Source organism: Solanum stenotomum, chromosome 1, assembly GCF_019186545.1.
Source record: "Solanum stenotomum isolate F172 chromosome 1, ASM1918654v1, whole genome shotgun sequence".
NCBI classification, from domain to species: domain Eukaryota; kingdom Viridiplantae; phylum Streptophyta; class Magnoliopsida; order Solanales; family Solanaceae; genus Solanum; species Solanum stenotomum.
In genome coordinates, this window is record NC_064282.1 from 15,560,909 (window position 1) to 15,579,545 (window position 18,637).

The window sequence follows — 18,637 nt, forward strand, 5'->3', positions numbered from 1 at the left end:
TTTGTTAATATTTTGATAGTATTGATCTTCTTGTCTTCATTACAAATTAATCCTTCAAACGATTTATAGTCCTCTTTTTCATTTAAGAGCTCGATTTCTTCTTCTACCTTTTCTTTTCCTTTTTCTAATTTACTTATTCTGTCTTCTAAACTATCAATCCTCTTTTCTAAAGACATTAATGTTTTTTCTTTTGTTCTTATTGTCTGGTCTATAACTTTGATGTTCAATATTTTATCGATGCATATGAGGCATCCTTCTATATAACAATTCATGCATTTAGTTCTTCTGTCTTTACTGGGATATCCTGTGCAATTAAATCATTTTTTACTATTTAAACCTTCCCCTTTGGAAAATTGGTGATCACAACGTATATTGACAAATGTAAAATCCTTGATATTTAAGTCTAATTTTTCTAATTCTATTTCGTTTATTAAAGTTTCTTCTTCTGAATCAGACGAGTCTTGTTGTCGTCCTTCTAAAGCATCTATACTTATTACTGAATATATACTTTCGTTATCTGACATGTATTGATCTACATTTATCAGGGTTTCTTGGAAATCTTCTATAAGTTGGGCATTTCTTGTTCTACTATTATTTCTACGTAGACAAGTATTAGCTAGATGTTCTTTACTTCCGCATGTAAAACAAGATAATCTATTTTTATAGATTCTATTATTATTATGTTTTCTCACATGTCTATCTTTATTTAGATAAGGCTTTTTTGCCATAGATTTCCTTAGATAATATTTTTTCCTTGGTCTGTAGTCTTGGTTATTTTGATATTTCTTTCTGTATTTCTTGTTTGGTGTACCTTGATCATGACGACAAAGAAGGTCCATTCAAGACTCCACTACATATCCACTACTGACTCCACTATCACAAGACAACAAAGAAGGCTCATTCAAATTTGAAAAAGTTTCACAAAGCCATGTGACGATGGGGCCCAAAAAGCATCCGGCAGGTGAAATTTTTTTTTCAGAATTTGAAATCCGAACTTCAAGTCCGGATCTACCCCTATAAATAGAACCATTCGCAAGAAGAAAAATAGAGTGAAATATAAGCAGAGCTGAGTAAAGATTGTAGTTTGTAAGATTGTAAGAGTTTATAGTTTACATATTCACTTTCCCTTTCACATATTTCCCTTCCCTTTCAAAAAAAAAAAAAGTGAGTAAGCGTTTGTGTACAAAGTGTGTGAGTGTTTAATTTTCAAGTAGCTACAAGGTCACTCGGGGACTCTCGAAAGGAAAACCTCATTCCGACCATTATCATGTAAGTAGTTATTAGTTTTCTAGATCTTCGTAATTTTCTCCCTATATCATGTAGATATTACAATTGTATTATTATTATGAAAGTTTAATATAATGTTTATATTACTATAATGTTTATATAATATTTAAATTACTCTTAGTAAATGGTTAGTTCCTTATCTTCTTAGTAACCCCGATGGATTAACCTGTAAATGCCTAGAAAAGTTGAAAGTCCGCCATGGTTAGGGAACCGAAAGGACTGTGTATCCCAGGGTGTGGTTAAAGAAGTAGGTGCTAAGAACAGGGCTTAAGGAAAATAGATGAACAGAGTAACAAAAAAAAAGTAAATTTGGGAGAAATTACATAGATTTAGTAACAAATCACTACTAAACAAGATAACGGAGTAGAAAGAGGGAGTACTGAGTAGGATTTTACAACATATTTTAACAAACGCGGCCTATTATATTTTACAAACAACCTGATTATTATAAAATTTAACTACTATACTTAACTGTTATATTTAAACGTATTTTAACTGGTATCAGAGCGAGAAGGTTTTGGATACACATTGTTTAAATATTTATGAAAAAACACCCTTTATATTATTATATATCATTTTCTTCTCATTCTCAACCTTACGTCACGTGATTCTATGTAATTTTTTAGTATTATCTATTTCTTTATGCCATACTTATTTTCTCATTTGCATAATTTTATTAGTATTCTAATTTTTAAATTAACATAGAATTTATTGTTAAGTAAGGTTATAAACTAAAAATAAAAATAAATCATATTTATACATGCTACATTGAAATTTGCGATAAAAGTATTATGTTAAATTTTTTGTTTTGAATTTATAACATATGTTATATTTTCGGTTTCGTTTGTTTTAGTAATATTTAATTCACATTGCAAGTCATTTTTTAATTAGATTATTTTTTTGTCAAATATTTTAATAATTTATGACATTTTATTTATATATTAATCTTTTTATCAAACATTCATTTCACGATTTTCGTAGAAACTTCACACTTTCAGTTTTTATGATCAATTCAATTGAAATATATTAATTTGAAAAAATATAAATCGATTGTTTTTTTCATAATATTAGTTAAGAACATATGTTTATTAATTAATATATTTTCAAAAAATAATATATATCTTAAATATTTAATTAAATATCATTTATAAAGTTTCTTATTTGTCTAGTATAAATTTTAAATAATTAATTTTTATTTTTAAAGTTTAATAAAAATTTATGATTACAATTGTGCATCCAAACAGAACATGTGTAATTACATTATGGCATCCAAACAGGACATGTGTAATTACATTGAGGCAAACAAATAGGTCAGTGTAATTACTAGACTGTGTAATTACTAGGTTGGTAATTAACCCTAGTAATTACACCAATTCCAATTACCAGGTGGATTTCCAAACAGACCCGAAGTGTGTTTCATTCATCAAAGTTCTCTTCATCTTATTTCATGAAGCTTAATCTTTTAGTGTATGTCATAGTGATTCATGTATCTATTACAATATCTTTTTGCTATTTTGGTGATTTTTTTGCACTCTGTTAAAAATTCAGTGAGGATGATTGAAAATTTATCTTTTTTTTTGTCCTTTTCTACAGGTTTCTTCATATACTTTTTGGAAAAATTGCTTGTGGATTGTGCTATATTTGATAGCACACAACAACAAATATGTGATAATTAAAACAGATTGCTCTCTTGCTTGCCACAACCAGCATATTATTTTGATTGTTTTTTCTTAGGTACAAACATTTGTATGCCATTGCACTCTTCCTAAAAGATATTAGTATAGAGAACTTCACTTCTTTTATCGCAAGTTAACTAATTTGCCATATTTCTTTGTCTCTTCTTTTTGGGCAATAATAAGAGATCAAGTTTTCTTGAAACTAACAAATGTCCAAAATACACTATAACAAAAATATTTTTTATCGGCAATAAATAGGCACAATAACAAAGAGTGCTAGAGCCTTTACCGACATTAATTAATTGTCATTAAAATCAATGTTGCTATAGACTTTAGGACATTTATAGAGAGTGTCAATTGCCTTTGAAAATACATATTTAGCGACAGTTAAGCTATTAAATGCAGTTAAAGATCATTTTTGTTGTAGCAATAACTCTTTCTTTTGACAAAGTTTTTTGTTTTATTGATAAAGAAGTGATAACTCTTTCTTTTGGCTTCTTTCAATTAAATTTGTGAACTGTAAATTTGGATACAGCTCAAGATCGGACATACTATCTTTTTGAAAATTATGTTAAGCAACGTGCCTTTTTCTTCTTGATTGTTAGGAAAGTAAGGTCGTCTTTATTATTATTTGTGGATATTTGTGAGTTCAAGTGCTCACAAAATTATGTTGTAAGATTTTAATATGATGTGTCAAAATTTAGTTTAGAATATCCAATTATGAACAGTTCCATTCAAATGTCACCTACTGTTTGGTTGATAATTGCATTAATTCTTTGTAACTACCTACTATAACCATAACAATAACTATAGTTCAATTCCAAATAAGTTGGAGCCAGTGATATGAAACCTAAGCAATAGTAACGACTATTCTGAGACAATGAGGAAAAATATTTATGATACTAACAATTTTAGAGTTATTTTTAACATATACATGATACGCCATACTATAGTAAAAAAGAAATTGATGGAGGTTCATAAGAAAAGAGCCGAAAGTCCTTTATTTGAATTTTGTTAATTATGTTCTTGTATGGACGTGATGTTCCACTTTGCTTGGGAGTGTTGTTGTTCGAGGCTTTCTGGTCTCTTCTTTAACGTCTAATGTTGTTCTTTATAACTTTTTGGAATTTAGAAAATTTCATTACTTCTGACCAACTATTTCCATAGAGATTTTCTTAGACTTCTTTCTTATACTTAAAATCTCTCTATGACTCATAATTTTTGTATAACAAAAATGAAAATTAAAAAAATATAGCACTTTAAGATTTCGGAGGAATGTTTTGCCTTAGGATAAAATGTTTTTGACAATGTAGTGTATGTATCGAAAATACGAATAAAATCGAATGATTATATGTAAGCTTAGTACAATAGTTCAATCCCGTGCGAAACACGAGTAATTTACCAAGTATATATATAAAGAGAACCCTAGACCAGCCTACGTGGCACCACCACAAACCATGATTTTCTTTTAATTTATTTATTTCCAAAACTAGTCTTCCCCTTTCATGAAAAGTTGTGACTTTTGCGAAAAGAAGTGACTTTTATGAAAAGTTGTGACTATTGAAGAGTTGCGACTTTTATGAAAGATTGTGCCCTTTCCGAAGGGTTGTAACTTTTTCAAAGAATTGTAACCTTTTCGATAAGACACAATAAACATTTGTTCACACTACCCTTTGTTGTCTATAAATAGAGGGATTTCCTCTCATTTTCAAACAACAAAAAATCTGAACTTCTTCTTCTTTTGCACAAAGACATAGATAACTATACAATAAATTAATTGCTCATATTCAATATGAAGTATGGACAGATTTTCAAGTTTACTGCAAGTTGTAAATACTTTTCTTGAAGTAATAAATGTGTTTTTCGACACTGCAATTGGAATAGAAGTGTAGTTTTAAATTGAACTCCATCACTCTGGTATGTTGATTTTAAAAAAAATACCCAAACAAACTGAATAGTTTTGTGTGATATTTTTCCCTTTCAAGTATACATATAAAAAGTTCAATTGTTGTCCAATATGATACATTCTCCATTTAATTTTCCATTTTAATAATTACTTATGATACATTTAAATGGGAGAACATTAAAATGATATATGTAAAGCAAAAGGTCTCGCTGAACTTTCTACATGTTAGAATTAAAATATTTGTTCACTATTTTCAGCCTTTTAAAATTTAATTATGCCTTCACCAACGATTATTTATTTATTAGAAAATTTAATATCTCAGGTTGATGTTCATTTGATTCCCCAAAAATATCAAATAGCAACAGTTCTTGAAAGCAAAAGGATAAATTATAAAATCAAATAAAGATGATTGATTGAAGGATAAATTATAAGATGTTATAGTTATCATTTTCCTTTACATTATTAATGTTCGTTACTACGTAATCTTGTATGTAAGATAATATAGTGTTTAGTTTTAATGACTGATAGATTTTAAGTATTATTTTATAAATGATAGTGATAGTAAATTCCCGCACGAGGCGCGAGTAATTTTACTATTACTATAATAACAAGAGAGTATATTTTGAGATATCTAAAGTTATTATTATGTTTTCTTTCAAAAATAATCTATATATACGAATTTAAAACTTTACTCCATATGTATGTTGTTAATACTTTAACTTTTAAAAGCTAATTTAATCGTAAAGAATCAATAGCCCAATATTAAGAAAATAAAATTGTTGTAAAATTAATAATCCCTTAGCGATAAATCAATTCTTTAATTAAAAAAGTGATTAGTCAGCATATATGATATTCATGCTACAAGAAAATTTATTGAATTTAATTATGTTTCATCACACGTTGAGAAAGCATGCAAGAAGAATTTTATATAGTTGAAGTGAAAAAAGAAGAGGGTATAATTTTTACACTTTTTACAGTTATATTAGAAAATTCATAATTATTACAAAAATGAAAAAATCGGGAAGTTTCATAAAAGCTTTTCATTTACTAATCTTGGATAAAATTTGAAGATTGAAACATCTAATTCTAAAATCTGTTAGATAATGATATTTTGACTTCATTTCCTAATTAAAAGCCTTCTTACTACAATCAACCAAATAAGTTAGGGTTATAAAGAAAAAAAGAAAAGCTATGTGCAGTAAAATAGAAAAAAATGTCAAAATATGACCTAGACCAAAACTTCTACATTAAGCATAACATTAAATTTAGCATATCACGCCTTTGACTAAATTCTATTTTAGGCAAATAAAATAATTATCAAAAATTAATTTGGTAATAATTTTCATGTATTAAGTTTTTAACTAATCTAGCTGTCTTGTATTATATCTTTTCGTTTTTCCATTTTTAGTTATATTGATGCCTATCTTTTTAACACTTATTTTTTAGAGGATGAACTGGTTTATTAAATTTGTACTTTGATTTTTATTAAGTAAAATTTAAAAATTTACATATTTTAATCAAGTTGAAATTATTATCCGACATAAGTCTATGATCAACTGCATGTCATAAAAACACTACTTTTCGCAATCAACAAATTTTAAATATAGCAAATAACTAATAAATAATGAACTTAAAAATTGTGTTAAAGCATACTTAATGAATATAATTATTTAAATTAATCACAAGGAAACAACGACTATCGTCGATGACTTAAATTTGAGATAAAAAATCACAACATTACTAAAATATCAAAGTCATAAAAAAATTATCTTTAGAACTTTTCACGCGTCAAAATTCAATTGTAAGTTGCATAATGAAACTGCTTGCAACGAAGAGAAGTTAATTTTGATTTTGATTAAATATTGACCATAATATCACACTCATAAGCTAGAAAGTCATATATATATATATATATTGCCATAGAAAAAAATCGTACAATATTAAAAAATGTTTTTATATTAGTAAGGTTGTCAAATTTTCATTAATTCCTTTATAATTATAATCTAAATAAATAGAGACAAGTGATGCTAATNTTGAAAAAAATCGTATAATATTCAAAAATGTTTTTATATTAGTAAGGTTGTCAAATTTTCATTAATTCCTTTATAATTATAATCTAAATAAATAGAGACAAGTGATGCTAATGAGTGCAAGAAATTCACTACATAAAAAATGATCTTCAGCGGCAATAGCTCAATTATCGTTAAATATGTATTTTTAGTGGCAATTAATATTGTTGTCTATGTCTCTAAAGTTTTTAGCGACATTGAATCTAATGACACTTAACTAATGCCGGTAAAATCTTTAGCACTCTTTATTAATGTGTCTATTTATTGCCGCTAAAAGTTGTTTTTGTTGTAATTAAATAGCATTGAAGTATCAATTTATCCTAGGATAAAAACTATTTGCAAGAAACAAAATATTTTGCTTTTTTTATATTACGTAATATTTTGAAGTTTTCATCACTATACTGATGAAGCATTTATTTTCTTTTAATCATTTATATCAAATGGCTGGTTAAAAGTATTTTAATGTATGAATTGTATATTTTATATGGGATTTTTAACACATTCTAAGCCTACATCCATTAATTTACACACAAGACATAAATATTCAAACCTAGACAAATAATATGGGAATTCTCACTTTATAGTTTATACATATTAGCCAAACCATTAAGTTTAGCATACTATACATTTCACAAAATTATTTTTCAATTATTAAAAAAAGATATGGTAATATTTTTCGTATCTTTGAGTTTTTTACTAATTTAGATGTCTTGTGCTATATTTTTCCGTTATTGACTATATTTACGTTTTACTTTATTAATAAAACATATGCGAAGATCCTATATTAGAATTAAACTAGTAAAATTATCCGCGCCTTGCGTGAGAATTTAATATCGTAAAATTTATAAAATAATACTTAAAACCTATCGGTCATTAAAACTAAAACACTATATTGCGGGAATTTAATATCACATAATTTATAAAATAATACTTAAAACCTATCAGACATTAAAACTAAAACACTATATTTTGTTACATACAAGATTACGTAGTAACAAACAGTAATAATGGAAAGGAAGATGATAATTATAACATCAATCTTATCATTTATCATTCAGTCAATCATCTTTAATTTGATTTTATAATTTATCATTTTGCTTCCATGAAGTGTTACTATTTGATATTTTTATGGAATCAAATGATCATCAACCGGAGATATTAAATTTTCTAATAAATAAATAATTGTTGGTGAAGGGATAAATAAATTTTAAAAGGCTGAAAAAAGTGAACAAATATTCTAATTCTAACGTGTAGAAAGTTTCACCCTACATTTTGTTTTACATCTATCATTTTAAAGTTCCTCGTTTAAATGTATAATAAGTAATCATTAAAATCTATATATCTATATAAATCTGAATCTAGAATCGCTGATGTGGCATGCTTCTAAGAGCTAGAAACCTATTTATCTTTTTTGTGATTTTTTTTGGCATTTTTCAACTTTTAAAATACAAAAAAAGATCTCCTAAATATTAAAGATAGTCACATTTAATTCTTTCTTTATCAATAGTCATATTTAATTTATTTTATCACTAATGTTATTATTCTCTTTTCTTTAATATTCTTCAATTTCTTCTTTTTAGGATATTAATAATTTATTCCCTAAATCTCACCATCTCTATATATACTAGTAAAGAAAGTTTGGGCGTTGCCCGGGCCCAACATTAATAAAGTTATATTGTTACTCTCTCCGTCCCATATTAGATGAGAATCTTACTAAAAATATTTTTTTCATATTATTTGAGCACTTATTAAATTAGGATAGAATTAATTAATTCTTTTCCATTTTACCCCTACAATTAATATGACCATTTCTATATTGTATGTGTATTTTTTGTAACTCATTTCAATGTGCATTGATATAAACAAAGGGCAAAATGGTGAAGTCTTCCAATGTATTAATGATTTCTTAATCACCATGTAAAGTTGGAAGTGCCCATCTAATATGGGACGGAGGGAGTATAGTTTATGTATTGTTATAAAATTAGTAAAGATTGTTATAATATATTTTGCTCATAAGTGAGCTAATATAGAAACTTATTTGTCATTTGTCTTTTTAATTTCAATTTTAAATAGCAAATAAATGTAGCGATAAGATTGAGGGTAGAAATGAAGCATATCTTTCTAAATTTAAGTAAAAATAAACAGAGTAGAAGTAACATTAGGGTTATCGATAGGACGATTCATTCGGTTATTTTTAAAAAAATTATATCATTCAATTTTTCGGCTATTTTATAATGTATAACCAAAATTAAAATTTTAAAATCATCCCAATCCTAATTTATGTGACACAAGCAGTACAAAAATTAGTCTTTTTTTTGTTGTCTTGTAGATATTTTAAGTTATTATTTATTGTAAATTATAGTACTTTTTATTAAAGTTTTTAATAACATATGTTACTTTTTATGTTTGAGAGTTAAACCAACTTTTTTTTTTATATGTCTTTTAATTTTATAAGTGTTTTGTCCTTTTCCATTTTGAAAAACCAATACTCTCTCCATTTTATTTTATATGTCATTCCTTTTTATAAATATATTTGTTATTCCCTCTTCTTATTGGAACACATGTTGACTTGTGGTGAATACTTATTCCCTCTTCTTATATAGTAACACATGTTGACTTGTGGTGAATTCTTATTCCCTCTTCTTATATAGTAAAGTAATATAGTTGGATATAAAAAAGGTTATGTGACACCTTTTTATGTGCTTCAATTGTATTTATCTATTTTTTTCTTTTGCTGGACTTCTGTTTCTTTTTTCTTTTTTTTTTTTTTGCATTTTTTGGCATTAGTTTCTACTACCATTTAATGGATTATCAATAAAAAAAATTCAATTTAATGTAGAAATCAAACACAATAAAATCCTATTAAAACTGAATCATTCCACGTACCAACATTCTCTTAAAGCTAATTAAGTCTTTTTATAATAAAACTCAATTAAGGAAAATACTTAATAGCTATTCAATTATAATTACTCAAATATACGTTATCAATCTTTTCGTATTTGTATGTTACTAATGCTTTTGCCAACTATAAATACTAAGGGCACGTTTGGCCATGTGATATGGTATCATTATATGGTATAATGATATGGAATCATGAGATGAAATTGAAGGTTTGTTTGGACATGCGATATGAAATTTTTGTGTTGTATATTTTCTCATAAACATAAAAATCTCATAAGTTGTAAAACTATTAAAATAGCCCCAATTGTTTATTCAATCTTATCAAATAAACTAAAAATTATATAATCGCATAATAAATTATTACAAAGTTATTTGTTCTCCACTTAAGTAATTGTTTCATCTAACTTTAATTTAATAAAAAAAATTGAACATAAATTGTAGTGTACTAGTCTTTAATAAAATCCTCCCACATAGTACGGATAATTTTCTCTCATTGAACTTGCATTTCTCGATCATGTGACCGAGAAGACGAACCAACATTGTTACTATGAGCCATTTGTTGGTCAATATCCTCCGCAACTATATCTTCATGTTCATAGACCATAAATATTTTATCACTACTTTGGTATTCTCGCAAATAATTATGTAACACTGCACAAGCTATAACAATTTTCACTTGTGTATCAATATCATAATGGTTCATGCCTTGTTTCAATATTCTAAATCTATTTTTCCAAGCTCCAAAAGTCCGTTCAATCACATTGCGCATAGATGAATGCCTATAATTAAATAGTTCTTTGGCATTTTGAGACTCTCTTTCACTTCCTCGGTAATCTTGCAAAGGATAGCGTAGTCCTTTGTATGGAGCTAAAAATCCTTTTGTGTTTCGGAAACCAGCATCAACAACATAATATTTATCTACAAAAAATCATCTTATAAAGAATTACTAAAAGCATATGTGATGTAAATGAGACAACTCTGTGTAAATAAATAATATTTATTCTAAGGATATAATTTAAAGTTACCATGTGGTGGAAATGGAAATTGTGACGTTGGTTCAACAAGTACATTCTCAAGTACTTTACTATCCTGTGCAGTACCTTCCCAACCAGCAGCAACAAAGGTAAATCGCATATCAAAATCATAAGCACATAAGACATTTTGTGATGTTCTTCCTTTAATTTGTGATTACGATATGCTTGTTGCACCGCTTTAAGAACCTCCTCTTCTATATATGTTCAATCAATCACAACACAATCCTACCAAATAAAAAATACATCGATATTAGTTTAGTGGACATAAAATAATTGGAAGCAATATAGAATGCACTTCATAAAAATAATGTTTGTAAGAGTAATAAAAATAGTGCTTCCAAGACAATGCAAAGTCATAAAATAAATATTATCTCTTTAAACAAAGTTGATAGGAAATATGTAACTAAATATTAATAACTTACACATAAAATATAAATGTGCACTTATTAAGGCAAAAAAATAAATTTATTAATGTGATTGAAATTTTACCTTAAACCAAGGCCAAAATCGAGTATTATGTCGAATTTTGGAATGTACACCAGTCATATTTTTTGGTTGTATAAATATTGGTGCCATCTTGCTAATGTCCTCAACAACTATTTTAACATGCCGGTTAATTGTTTCAAGTGAATGTTGAAAAGTTTCACAATCATGAGGTGTGAGTTAAAGTGACAATATGTTGGTGAGAATAATAAATTTTAAAAAGTAATGATGCGATTATAAATTTTATTTACATATGAAACAAATGGTTAGTGGATATAAATGTGGGATTGTTTTAACAAAATATAAACTCATGGATCAATTATTGTATTAAAATATCTCAAATCATGATATGAAATCACATGGTGATTCCATATCATGGTTTTTGGAGAATATGGTATCACCTCTCATGATATGGAATCATGAGATGAAATCAGCGTAAAATTGATTGTCCAAACGCTGATTCCATCTCACGATATTATATCGTGATATGGTATCGCATGACCAAACGCCTACTAAAGCAAATGTCCTACCATGCACACATTCTGCCTTTTTCATTCATAACTTTCTTTTCATTTTTTCTTCTTTTTATTTTGCTTCTTTTCATTAGAAACTCTTTTTGCAAGAAGTTTATTTCTTCTTTTTTCCTATATTTTATTTTATTTTATTTTTATTTTATCATAATTGGTATTGTCTCCATAATTACTAACTTTGTATGTAATTTTGATGCATGATTTTTAGTTGTTAGAAAATGGGAGAGAGCAACATATATATGATCTTATTTGCGAAAGAAATTTGTCAGGATCAAGCTTAAAGAATATCAATTATTAGCGATATATCAAACTTTATCTACATATGTTTTTCTGTTGCAAGCTTGTATATAGTTATAATGTGAATTCAAATGTAACAAATTTTATTTTCCTAGGATAAATGCCTTTTTTTAAATTTTGAAAAATAATTATGTTAATTTTATATCAAATTATTATTATTATTAAAATAAAATCTTAAAGAATATTCTTCAAGCTCTTAACACTTCCTACAAATTTTTAAGTTTTGATAAAGTCTTCTTCTCTTTAACAATAGAGGTTTCTTTAATATAAGAATTCTTTGTATAGTATAAATCAGTTGATTTCTTTATCTTTTTGTTGAATTTATAGAGAACCTATTGGTCTTGTCGTAATAATAGGAAAAATTGATTTCCAAAACATAATTTTGGGGATTTTGAATAAAATAATCAAAAAGTAAAGATAATTGAATTAATTACACAAAAAAGATACAATTAGTAGGACATGTTTTATTGTAACTGGGATGGTCATTCTAACAATAATATAATAAGGAAATAAGGAGAAAAATCAAAAAGGGAGAAAAGTGATTATTTTATAGTAATTTTTTCTAAATATTCAAGTTTATTCTTAGATTGGAGTTACATATGCATAATTTAATTAACATAAATTAGATTATAAATCATTTTGAAACAAAAAAAAAGATTTGAATGAATTAAAAATTTAGAATAGTGTAACTAGGGTTACTTGAGCACCACCAAATAAATCAAAATTATACTTATTGAACGAGGAGGGGATGATACTAATGTTTGATGTTTTTAGCTTTTAAAATATGAGAGATATTTATAAAGTTGGGAAATAATAAGGGAAAAGATAATTGACATCCGTCTTTCATCAAGAATTTTATTCTCCTTTTTTATTTTTTTAAAAAAGCCATACTCTTCATAATTCACACTTCTCCATTTTCATAATTTTCACTCTTAATTAGTAAAAGCCATAACTCACATTAAATTATTGTAGTTATTCAAAAGTTACTTACATAATCATTTAATTTCGGCAATAAGAATGTGTGCAATTTATATTATGGTGACATTAATAAGAACTGATACTAACAATTAATATGTTAACTATGAAAACAGAAAGGAAAAACAAGACAAGGTGAAGAAAATAAGAACAACAAAAAAATGTAGATATATTTATTTTATACTTCATACGTCATATATGTACTTCATATATGTTTTTTAATCATACGTCTGATGGTTAAAAAAAAAGCATATTGTTATTTATATACTTTTAGTATACTAAGATTATAAACTCAATGAACACATCATTTAGCATTTGAGAAGATTTAACAAGTGGGAAAAGTTTGAAAGATTGTTATCATTTATACTTTTAATATTTTCTACTTATCTAAAATAACTATAGTTTTTTTGTCCATTCCACTAAATAAAATTTGAATATTATTGCAAACCACAGTTAATATGAAATCCAACATATTAAAAATCTATTGAATATAATTTTGGTTGTGGAATGAAAATCAAATCAAATAGGAGCATTTTTAAATATAGTTTATAACATTTAAAGTGTTTTTTAAACAAACTATAATTGTAAATTGACTTTTCAATTAATAACAAATTTATAAAATGCAATTCACACTGCGCGAAGCGCGGACAAGTTTACTAGTGAAAAATTAAAGGGAGAATGTATCATATTAGACAACAATTCAACTTATTATATATATTTGAAAGGGAAAAATATTACACAAAACTATTCTATTTGTTTGAGTGTTTTTTAAAAATCAACATACCAAAGTGATAAAGTTCAATTTGAAACTACACTTCTATTCCAATTGCAGTGTCGAGAAAACACATTTATTACTTCAAGAAAAGCATTTACAACTTGCAGTAAACTTGAAAATATGTTCATATTTCATATTGAATATGAGCAATTAATTTATTGTGTAGTTGTCTATGTCTCTAGGATTAAAAAAAGCTCCAATCTAGTCATATTCCTCTATAGGTTATTCAGCATATCCTTGAACACATGCCAAAAGTTTATTAATTTTTGTCTTATTTTCTTGATTCACTTTGCACATCAAGGTGTGGTAAAGTTTTTAAGGTCTTTATGTTCTTACAATGACATACCAAATTTGAATTTTGTTTTCCAGAGATGGTAGTATAGATCTTTAAGGATTTTTTTTATTGTACCTTCAAGAATTTCAGTAGATAAAACTTGCATGAATACTCAATTAACATGTGCTATTTAATTACTAACAAATACTTATAACAATAACTTTACAGAAACATAAACAACAAAGTTTAAAACATGTACTAAAAATAACAATTAATAACATAAACATATATTAATGACCGTAAAAAAACATATCAGGATCTGTAACAATAGATGAAACAGAAAGGAAAAAATCGAGCCCACTGAATGCACAATATCCCTTTAAGAAAATTATTCTCGTCTAGTACCCGAGATTTAAAGGAATAGATCTCCTCGATACAAAATAATGGTGTAGTGAGTCACTCAACATGAGCAAAATACACAAATATTTAATTGTGCAGAAAAAGAAGTTCAGAATTTCATTGTTTTAAAATGAGAGAAAATCTCTTTATTTATAGACAACAAAGGGTCATGTGAACAAATGTTTATTGTGCCTTATCGAAAATATCACAAACCTTCGGAAAAGTCACAACCTTTCATAAAAGTCGCAACTTTTCATAACTCTTCATAAATGTCACAACTTTACATAAATGTCGTAACTTTTCATAAAAATCACAATTTTTCATGAAATGTGAAGGCTAGTTTTGGAAACAAATTAAAAGAGAATTCTAATTTGTGGTGGCGCCACGTAGGTGGGGCTAGGGTTTACTTATATATATATATATATGATTATGATTATTAGTCACAACCCAACCCACCGGGCCTTGCGGGCACCCACTCTAACACCTAAGTAGGTGAACCCTCAATCCCAATGTTTTAAAAATACGGAAAAATAGGAATAACTGACGAATAAAAGAAGTTCATATAATATAAAATAAGAGTTTAAAACTCCTCAAAGTTCAGACTTGTAAAGTAATTAACTCCCCAAGGATCTAGTCTAAATAGGTACAAGAGCTACTAAGAGTACAACATAAAACATGATAACGAAAAGACACAGCCACTATGCGGAAGGAAAGATAGAAACTGCTAGAGATTTCCTTCGCCTTCACCTATGAAACATCACTGATCCTGCAACCAAACTAAGCCAAAAAGGCATAGCAAGAGTAATATCAGTACAACCACACGTACTGGTAGGCATCATCGGTCAACCCGAATATCTACCGCATAATATAAGAAATCAACTGGTGAAACATGCAATAAGACCAATCGCTCATCCACCTTTATATTTTACCTACTCTTACCATTTATTAATATCACGTTAGTTCACTTGCCTCTAACCTCTTGCTCGTTTCGTTGTGATTACACCCAATCAATCAATCCCCTAAGGAAGTCTCCTGATACACCGCTACCAACCCGGCCAACCACTCATGATACACCCTTGTGTTTTCCTCATCTCTACTCATCTTACGCCTATCGAAGTTTACTATCCGTTTATATTACCACTCTCTTAGTGGGGAAACCCAATTGATAACACTATCACTAACCACCACCCCTAGCCTCAACAATAATGCCCATGCCCACATTCTAATTAACAATGATAACACCCGGGTCCCTTAGTTCCCCCTTACCATACTACAACCGAATTGAAACTCTACCATCCACAAATTATTACAAAACCAGGTATCTCCAATTAACTTACAACATTGCAACCCCAACCTATAAGAACATAGTGTACAATACACAAATCATTCAGAAAACACGCCCAATTCCACATCATCAACAACGCAAACAATTACACATATAGTACAAGTTAATGGCCCTCTCATGGAACCCAAGCCCAAACTGTTAGTGTACCGGTACGTGGTACCCGCACCAAGTTAGCGTGTCAGATTGTGACACCCGTTCTAATATTTATGCCGGTACGTGGCAACCGATCCATGTTTATGTCGCAACGTGGCAATCGATCGAAGTTAGTGTGTCGAAACGTAACACCCGATCCATTCATCAAGCCACAATCACAATCACAAATATATTTTCATAATATAATCATACAATCAAGTCATGATTTATGACATTCGATTATTCATCTATCCTCATTTAAGATTAGTGTGATTAATAATGCAACATTCGCATACATACATACATGTATCATAATGAAACAAGAACAAACATATATATCACACGACAAGAAATCATAACCATCACCTAGCCTACTCACGACATATAGTCGAATACTCAAGTCCCTGACATACATTGTTTTATGATCAATTCGGTAGGTTTGCTACTACCGTTACGCTTTACTTATACACACCCATATCATTTAGCCACCAGTCAACAACACCCTATAACATTAGGAATCACCACTATTTCCAAACCCTAACTCATCAATTAAGAATATTCGCGTAATCAATCCCTTTTCAACGCACAACAAGCCTAAGCATGAATTCTACCGTCAATTTCAACATACTACGTCGTGAATGACGAATTTGAAACTACTCAATTTAAATAAACCTAGCCTATCTGGGGGCCAAGCTGTTGCACGGAATTATAGCTCCAATTCGAATTTTCATGCGACAAGACGGTGAAATTGCCATGAATCCGCAAGTCATCGATCTTCTTACATTATAACTTTCTTCCTTCTTCTTTCCCAAGCCTAGAGCAGCTTTTGGAGGGTTTATAAGGTGGTTTACGCCTAATTTAGGTGTTTTTGGAAGAAAGAGAAAATAAGATTTCACGTTATTTATATTCTGCCCCGCTCTGGCAGCTACTTACCCTGCCGTGGCGCTGCCACCCTAGCAGCATCTGGCCCGCCCTGGCGAGACAGTAGCCCAGTATTTTCTCGAAGTTTTGCTTTCCTAAATAACGACGGTTTGGGTCGTTACATTATTAGATATTTATCTATATATATATATTTATTTATTTATAAATGTGATATATGATTATAACCTTTCCACATTTTTAGAATACTGAAATTAGATTATATTATTTTTTGTCCAATGAATAATCTCATCTCACTTAAAAAATATCAATTATTAAAATCTGATTGGGTAATATTATCATATCTTAGTTTACAAACCAACTTAGAGTTTGTTTGGATTGACTTAAAAAAATAGCTTTTAAGTCGATAATAAAAAGTCAAATTTAAATAACTATTAAGTAAAAAAAAATGTTGGGAGAGACCTACTTTTGGTTTTTAACTTATTTTATCATTTTAAACTTATTTTAAGTTATTTTAACCTTGTCAAACACTTCCTAACTCATTTTGACTTATTTTTATATTCGTCAAACACTTCCAAAAGTAAAAACTGACTTAAAAATATGTTTGACCAACTTTTAAGTCAATTCAAATACCCTCTTAGTTATCGAATGTTATATCTTTTTTCATTTTTCATGTATCTTTAATCATATTTGTCGTTTATTATATTTGTCAAACACTTTCAAAAGTCAAAAACTTACTTAAAAATAGGTTTGACCAACTTTTAAGTCAATTCAAACACCTTCTTAGTTATCTAGTAGATCTTTTCATTTTTCATGTATTTTTATTTATATTTGTTGTTTATTATATTTGTCAAACACTTCCAAAAGTCAAAAACTGACTTCAAAATAGGTTTGACCAACTTATATATCAATTCAAACACCCTATAGTTATCTAGTGCTATATCTTTTCATTTTTGACGAGAGAGTTGCTTGGATGGTAAGCACCACTCACTTTCAACTCGAAGGTTGCGAGTTCGAGTCACCAAGAGAGCAAAAGGGGTGGGAGCTCCTAGGGAAGGTCAAAAAAAGAAAAAAAAAAGCTATATCTTTTCATTTTTCATTTATTTTTAATTATATTTGTTGTTTACTTTATTAATAAAATGTGTGTGAATGTTGTATATTAGAAACTCTCATATTATAATCCTTCTACGTTATTAGAACTAGATATAGGACCCCGTGCCAGCACGGGGCCCAATATATATTATTTTTTTATTTTAATTTATGTCATATTATGGAATTTGAGAAGTTATTGAAATTTTTATATGATTTTAAAAATATTTTAAATTTTTAGCTATTGTGATTTGTAGTACTTTTTTTTAACATAATTTTGAAAATAATATTTATTACTCTGTTTGTTCTAATTTATGTGTCACACGTAAAATTTCAAATATTAACCCTTTTTTATATGTCTCTTTAATATATTAAGTTGTTAATTATTGTATTTTTTATTACATTTTGAACCTAATTTTTTAATAATATATGTTATTTGCCATGTCCCAATTTATGTGGCATTAATTGATAGATTTGTTGGAGTCGAGAGATTTATTTTGTTAATTATTGTAATTTATAATTTGTTTTTCCTCAATTTCGTCGACTATTTTTTTTATTAATTATTGTAATTTATTGTTTCTTTTTC

At 27.8% G+C, this 18,637-nt stretch overlaps 1 protein-coding gene across 1 annotated transcript in view; it reads left to right on the forward strand.

Annotated features, from left to right (window-relative positions):
- The window catches only part of LOC125845665 (60S ribosomal protein L36-2-like), a 102,050-nt gene that overhangs the window by 9,377 nt on the left and 74,036 nt on the right, over nt 1–18,637 (forward strand). The gene's annotated exons all lie outside the window — the stretch shown is intronic.